At 47.1% G+C, this 7,098-nt stretch overlaps 1 pseudogene; it reads right to left on the bottom strand.

The window, feature by feature from the left end:
• Positions 1–324: 324 nt before the first annotated feature.
• On the bottom strand, positions 325–2,665 carry LOC114031202 (annotated as a pseudogene).
• Between the last annotated feature and the right edge of the window lie 4,433 nt (positions 2,666–7,098).

Below are 7,098 nucleotides of genomic sequence, written 5' to 3'. Positions count from 1 at the left end.
GTAAAATGGGGATAATATTTATTCACAGGGTTGTTGTGAGGGTAAATTGAGATAATATTTGTAAAGAATTTAGCACAATGCCTGACACATAGTAGATTAATCCTTCCTTCCTTCCTTCCTTCCTTCCTTCCTTCCTTCCTTCCAGTAGATGACTCTTAAGATCTCCTCGGTTACCCTGACTAGCCTAGCCTGGTCATTCCTGGGCCTGTTTTCTACTCTAGTTACCTAATCAACCACTCCCTCCCCCTTTTTTTTTAATCTTGCCAGCCATCTTTATTTTTCAGATTGGTCCTGAAAATTGTGGAAAGGCTGAACACTTATATCAGTGCAAAGGAAGGATGGTGTGAGTTTGCATTTGACATTGAAGACCAAAAAATTAAAACTCCACCAGACTGAACTGGCCTTATGAGGTGGGACTTGTTTTCCTGATGAGGAGAAAGTAGCCTGCCTTAAGGGAAGACAAGTAGATCTCTTCGTGACAGGGCAGGAAGAAACAAAGTGGTCACTACAACACAGATCAGATCACAATACAATAGACTGGGTCATAGGGGAACAGGCATCTGCTTCATGACTTAGACCCGGTGCTGCTTGATAAAGCTGATCAGCCCATTGGTGGAGGCATCATGAGAGGTCACAGGTTTATCGGAGTCCAACTCAGGCTCAATTTTCTTGTCCAATTGCTTTCCCAGTTCCACTCTCCACTGATCATAACTGTTGATGTCCCAGACAACACCCTGAACAAAGATCTTGTGCTCATACATGGCAATCAAGGCTACAGGAATGAAAAGAGTGAGCTTCATGAAGACAATGGAATTAGTAGGACGATCTCCCTCAAAGATCTTATGAGGCAGCAGCTTCTTCAGGGCATCACCACTCTTTCCCGAAGCCTCCAGTTCCTTGCGTGCCTCCTCTGCTGTCTTCCCTTTCATCAGGGCCTCAGTCTGAGCTAGGAAGTTGGCTAGAAGAATCTTGTGATGAAGACCATTCTGGATTGGATTCTGTGTCTGCACGGGGATGAGAAAGTCACAACGAATCATCTGGGTACCCTGGTGAATAAGCTGGTAGAAAGCATGTTGTCCATTGGTCCCTGGCTCTCCCTACACAATGGGGCCTGTACTGTAGTCAACCCGGGCTCCTGACTTGATGATGTATTTCCCATTAGACTCCATGTCACCCTGCTGGAAGTAGGCAGTAAGGCATTGCATATATTGGTCACAGGGGAGCAGGGCCTGAATCTCACATCCAAAATGGTTAATATACTAGATGCCCAGCATGGCAAGCATCACAGGGGCATTCTTCTCCAGTGAGTTGGTGAGGAACTGATTGTCCATCCAGTGAGCCCCCGACAACAGCTGTTCAAAGTTATTAGAACCAACATGCAGGACGATGGAAAGGCCAATAGCTGACCACAGTGAGTAATGTCCACCAACCCAATCCCAGAATTCAAACACATTTTGAGTGTCAATTCCAAACTCTTGAACTTCCGGTGCATTTGGTAGACAGGACCACAAAGTGCTTTGCCACAGCTTAAGGATCCTTTGCTGCCTGAAGGAACCACTCCTTGTCTGGTTCTTCATTGGTGATGGTCTTCTGGGTGGTAAATGTCTTTGAGGCAAAATGATGAAGAGGGAAGTTTCTGGATTGAGTTCAGCAAGGGTCTTGGCAATATGGGTACCATCAATATTGGAGACAAACCAGATATGAGGACCTTCTTTGGAGTAGGGCTTCAGGGCTTCTGTCACCATCAGAGGACCCAAGTCAGAACCTCCAATGCCAATGTTGATCACATCTGTAATTATATTCCCAGTGTAGCCTTTCCAGTCTCTACTATGCACACGCCGGCAGAATGCCTTCATTTTCTCCAGCACTTTGTTCACCTCCCCCACCATATGTCCTTGCCATCCGCTAGTATGGGTGTGTCGGAGCAATTCCGAAGTGCCATGTGGAGCACAGTCCAGTCCTCAGGGAAATTGATCTTCTTCCCCTTGAACATTTGTTCCTGAGCATCTTCCACCCCTCTAGACTTAGCCAGCTCAATAAGCATCTTCATCACGTCTTCTGTGATGAGGTTCTTGGAATAATCCACAAAGATGTGTCCATTTTTGATGTTGAGGTTCAGGCTGAAGTGGTTGAAGCGGTTCTGGGCGACCTCAAAAAGGTCATGAGTTGAGCTCGGACCCGTGCTTACGGTGCCACTGGACTAGCTTCTGGAAGTTAGTCCTGGCTGAGTTGCAGCCATGACGGGGACACTGATGGCCCAGAAGCATATGGCGTGAAACTGGAACAGTTGGTACTGTGCAAATGCACTTCCCCTTTTTTATCCGAGATGCATTGATTTTGTTTGTGCAAAAGGTTTTCAATTTCACGTAATCAAAATTATTTTATCTTATAATTGCTTCTATCCCTTAAGAATTCACCTCCTACCTATAGCTTTAAAAAGTATATGATCTGCTTCTCTTCTAGTTTTAACAATATAATCTTTTCCAGTTCATATATCCATTTTTAATTTATCACAGAATATGCTAGTCTAAGCCTAATTTCTGCCAGATTACTTTCCAGTTTTCCCAATAGTTCTTATCAAATAGCAAGTTCTTTCCTAAGTGATTTATGTTATAGGGCTCATTGAACACTGGGTTACTGGGTTCTATTATCTTAGATTCTCCTTTGTTTAGTCTTGATCTACTTTTCTGTTTTTTTAAACCAATATCAAATGGGTTTGATAATTGTTGCTTTAGAATATAGTTTGAGTGTTAGAAGAGCTATTCCAACATTCCTACCTTTTCTCTTTATTTTCCTTGGTATTTTAGATCTTTTGTTCCTCTGATGAATTTTGTTATTATTTTATCAAGTTATATAAGATATACCCTTGGTAGTTTTGTTATAGCGTTGGAACTGTAAATTTTGTGTGGTATTGTCATTTTTGTTAAATTGGCATGCGAGCTAGAAGCATTTAAAATTGTTAGTTATTTAAAATTATTTAAGGAGCATTTTGTACTTAAATCTATACAAGTATTGAGCACCTTGTTAGACTGATTCCCAAATGTTATGCATTTTGTATTTATCTTCATGGAATTTGTCTATTATTTCCTCTTGGATTTTGTTATATAAAAATACTGTTGATATTTATTTATAGGTTTATTTTATGGCCTGCAATTTTGCTAAAGTCATTATTTTGATTTCCTTGTTGATTCTCTAGTATTTTTCTTTTTTTAGTAAACTCTCATCTCATCAACAAATAGCGATATTTTTATCTCTTTTTCCTACTTTGTACCTTGAATTTCTTTCCCTTATTACTACTGCTAACATTTCTAGAACTATACCAAATAACATTAGGGAAAGTGGGTATTCCTGCTTTACTCCTATATTTGATGGAAGAGCTCACAAGTCATCAAATATGGGGCTGGTTTTGAGTTTTAGATACTTAGGTTAAAAGAAAGATCTCTGCCTATACTTTGTAGGTTGTTTTAAAGCATAAGTGATTGTTGTACTTTGTTCACAGGCTTTTTTTCTGCGCTTATTGAGATAATCATGATTTTAGATATTTTTGTTCTTAATATAATTATGTTGTCTTCCTAATGTTGAACTATCCTTGCATTCTTAGTATAAATCAAACTTCATAATTTTTTTTTTTACTAAATTGCTGCAAACTGTTTATTCTAGTTACGAAGTACATGGCAGGTGGCATGGGCTCCCCGTGAAAGAAGATGGGGGACTAGATGTCGTCAAACCTTATCCTGTCCCTGCCACAAACTTCCTGGGTGACGCTGGCACAGGTCACTGTTTAGCAGGGGCTGATGGGTATTTCCCACCAGCTTGCTTGGGTACCAGCCTCTGTCCCCCTCCTCTTCCCATCCCCTTCTTTCAGTCTTGTTGGGGTCTCCCAATCTCCTATTTCTCTGGTCTGCATCCAAGATGTATGCCAGCTCTGTTTTCAGGAAGAGGCCGGACAAGCTTCAGCCCCTAGGTGTTTCAAGTCTTCCTTCCAAGATCAGACCCTGCCCTTAATTGGTAGTGAAAGCCAGAGTCTGAATGCAGGATTTGGGGGCTAAAGGAAAAGGAAGGTTGGGCTCCCAGGTTCCTCCCTCGGCTGTTCGAAGGCTAGGGCCTTTTCCACTCTTCAGCAGCTTTCCCTTGTCTCTGCCTTTTCCCAAGTCTCCCTCCTGTAACTTAAGGAGTTCGTTAAGCCATCTCTTGACCTTGTGAGATCTGGGGGGGCCAGAGCTTTAGAGCTAGATTGCGACCCAGACCCTTCATTTTACCAAGGAGGAAACTTGAAGCTGGGGTTTGGGGTGACTTGAGTAAGGTCAGGCAGAAAGTAAGCTGTAGAAATCGAATTTGCGCCCGGGTCCTCTGACTCCAGACCAGGGCTCTGTGCCACAGTGCCCACGAGCCTTGGCAGACAGGAATGGTGAGGACGACACCCTCCCCTCGAGTCGGGCTGGGAGCCCACTGACGTTCAGGGTGGCTGGGGCCGCTATCTTTGAATCGGTTTCCTCAGGTTTAAAATGGGGCTGACAGAACCGGTCGCAGCAGGGTTCCAGAGTTGTTACGAGGAGCAGTGTGGGTTAAAGGTGTAGCTGAGAGCCCAGGCTGGAGCTGGGAGCAAGTTCGAAGCCTTGCCGGCCGGGGAGGAACTTCTCTGGGCCTCAGTTCCCTCATCTGTAAAGTGGGCAGGGTAACGACAGCGTCAGCCTCTCAAGGCAGAGAGGCTGACGCAAGTGTCAGCTGGAATCAAGGTCCGCGATCTAACCCCAGCTCGGCCCTCTGGACCCGTAGAGCTCTGTCTAAACCCGCCCCCCGCTGCCCACCTCCCGCTCCCGCTCGCGCTGCCTCCAACCGCCGCCCGCCGTGTGCCCCGTCCTGGGCACTGCGCGCGCCCTCCACCAGCACCTGCCCTGAGCGACCCCCGGCAGTACCATCCGCCCCGCGCTGCGATCCCCTCACCCGCTCCCCAACTGCCGAGCTGGACCCCCTGCTCACCCCCAGCTCAGCCTGCGACATCCCTCCGTGCTTCCCCTCGGACCCCGCGCCTGCACCCTCGCCCCCAAGCTTTGCCATCGAAGCCCTTTCCCCTAGCCTCAGAAAGCGTCAGTGGGTCCCGATCTCGGTGTCTCCCGGCTTCTCTCTCTCTTTCCTGTTGAAGCCCCTTCCCCATATCTGACCCCACCTGTGCCCCCTGAGCTCATTCTTCCCCATATCTGACCCCACCTGTGCCCCCTGAGCTCATTCTATTAGATGCCGCGCTTTCCTGTTGAAGCCCCTTCCCCATATCTGACCCCACCTGTGCCCCCTGAGCTCATTCTCTTAGATGCCGCGCTTTCCTGTTGAAGCCCCTTCCCCGTATCTGACCCCACCTGTGCCCCCTGAGCTCATTCTCTTAGATGCCGCGCTTTCCTGTTGAAGCCCCTTCCCCATATCTGACCCCACCTGTGCCCCCTGAGCTCACCCTGCGTCATTCGCCTTCGTGTCCGTGGACTGGCCATTTTCTCAAGTCTCCCCTGCTCCCGCTCCTGCCCGGTGCCTAGCCCGACTTTCTAACCCGAACTGGCCTTTGCTCAGCACGAGGACCTTCCAGGCAGCGGGGTGGCTTGTCGTCTCGAAGGCATCACCCCGCTGTTTCACACTAGGACAGACGGATACCTCTGGGCTTGCTGCCTCTCCCATCTCCTAGCCTTTGGCCTGGGTCGCCCCCACTGGCTTCCCAAGAGAGACAATGCGCACTTTCTGTCCCTCTGCCACAGATCCCCCACCCGCACCCCACCAACCCTTTGGGGCTTTTTTCCAAAGTGTTACCTATTATGCATTAGAGGGGAATGGGGCACCAAGCCAAATGACAAAGAAATGTACCGGCAGCAGTAGTCACGATGCTGAGAACTCCCACCCCTTGAAGCCCTTTAGAAACAGATCTTTCAGAGCTTCCAGCCCGGCTAACAGCTGTCTTTCCGACGGTCCCCTCTTCTTGCCTCTTTTCATCCACCAGCCCCAGCCAAGGCTTACAGCCAGCCAACCCTGGTTGCCACCAACCACTTTGGCTTTCTCAGGCCTCCTCCCGGAATTACCAACCCCCACCATCTCCTACTGGCAGCCAGAAGGGGAACCCCAAATCCTGAGCATGTCTTCCCCACCCTCTTCTGTCCCAGGTCCTAGCACCGGAAAAAGAGCCACAAATCTAAGCCACCTCACCCTGGGTTTGGCTTCTGTGTTCAGTGTGCCTTCCCCACCTTTCCCCAAATGAGATTGCATATCGTCTTTATTTATCTGCGTCCAGGTTGTCTCCTCTGAATATAAGCTTCTTGGGGATGAGGACTATTTCACGTTTGTCTTTGCATGGGGAAGAGTAGCCCAGTGCTTAGTTTATTTGTTTGTTTGTTTATTTTTCTTCAGAAATTCACTTACATCTGACTCTTTCTGACTCCGTGAACCACAGTGTCCACAGGGTTTTCTTGGCAAAGATACTGGAGTGGTTTGCCATTTTCTTCTCCAGTGGATTAAGGGAAACAGAGGTTACATGACTTGCCCAGGATCACACAGCTACTGTGTGGAGGCCAAATTTAGACTCCAGGCCCAGCATTTTATCCACTTAACTGCAAAGTTCATAGTAGGAGATTAAAAAATGCTTGTTAATGGATTGAGTGAAACACACCTTATCCTTCCCCAGGTCCCTCACCTCAGTGGGAGAAGTTATCTGAAATAATTTTCCCTCTAGAAGATATTAAAAATGTTGGTTCCTTGACTGACCAGTCCTATCACTTCCATAAGAATAAGGCAGGGCCTGACACAATATAGGGGATTATCGTTCTTTCCTCTCCCTTAGCGAGATATAAAGTGCTTTGCACTATGCGAGTGCTAGCTATTATTACTGTTATTGATTGAAATCAAAAACAGAGGGCCCATTGCCTCCCCTCTGCCCTAGTTGTACCCAGCTTTGTTCCAGGAATCATCCCCTTCCTTGCCTCCTGCGTATTAAGGTTGAAACTGAACTTTGGAAAGCCAGAATGTGCACTGACATCTCCTGGATTGAATGAGTGCTCTCTCTCTCTCTCTCTCTCTCTCTCTCCCCTTGCCCCCCCCCACTACATCCCATAAGAATTTGTGAAA

The sequence above is a fragment of the Vombatus ursinus genome, unplaced genomic scaffold (assembly GCF_900497805.2).
Source record: "Vombatus ursinus unplaced genomic scaffold, bare-nosed wombat genome assembly UNPS02015098.1, whole genome shotgun sequence".
NCBI lineage: Eukaryota > Metazoa > Chordata > Mammalia > Diprotodontia > Vombatidae > Vombatus > Vombatus ursinus.
The sequence above is the reverse complement of the archived record's forward strand: the minus strand, read 5'-3'. Positions and strand labels throughout refer to the sequence as shown.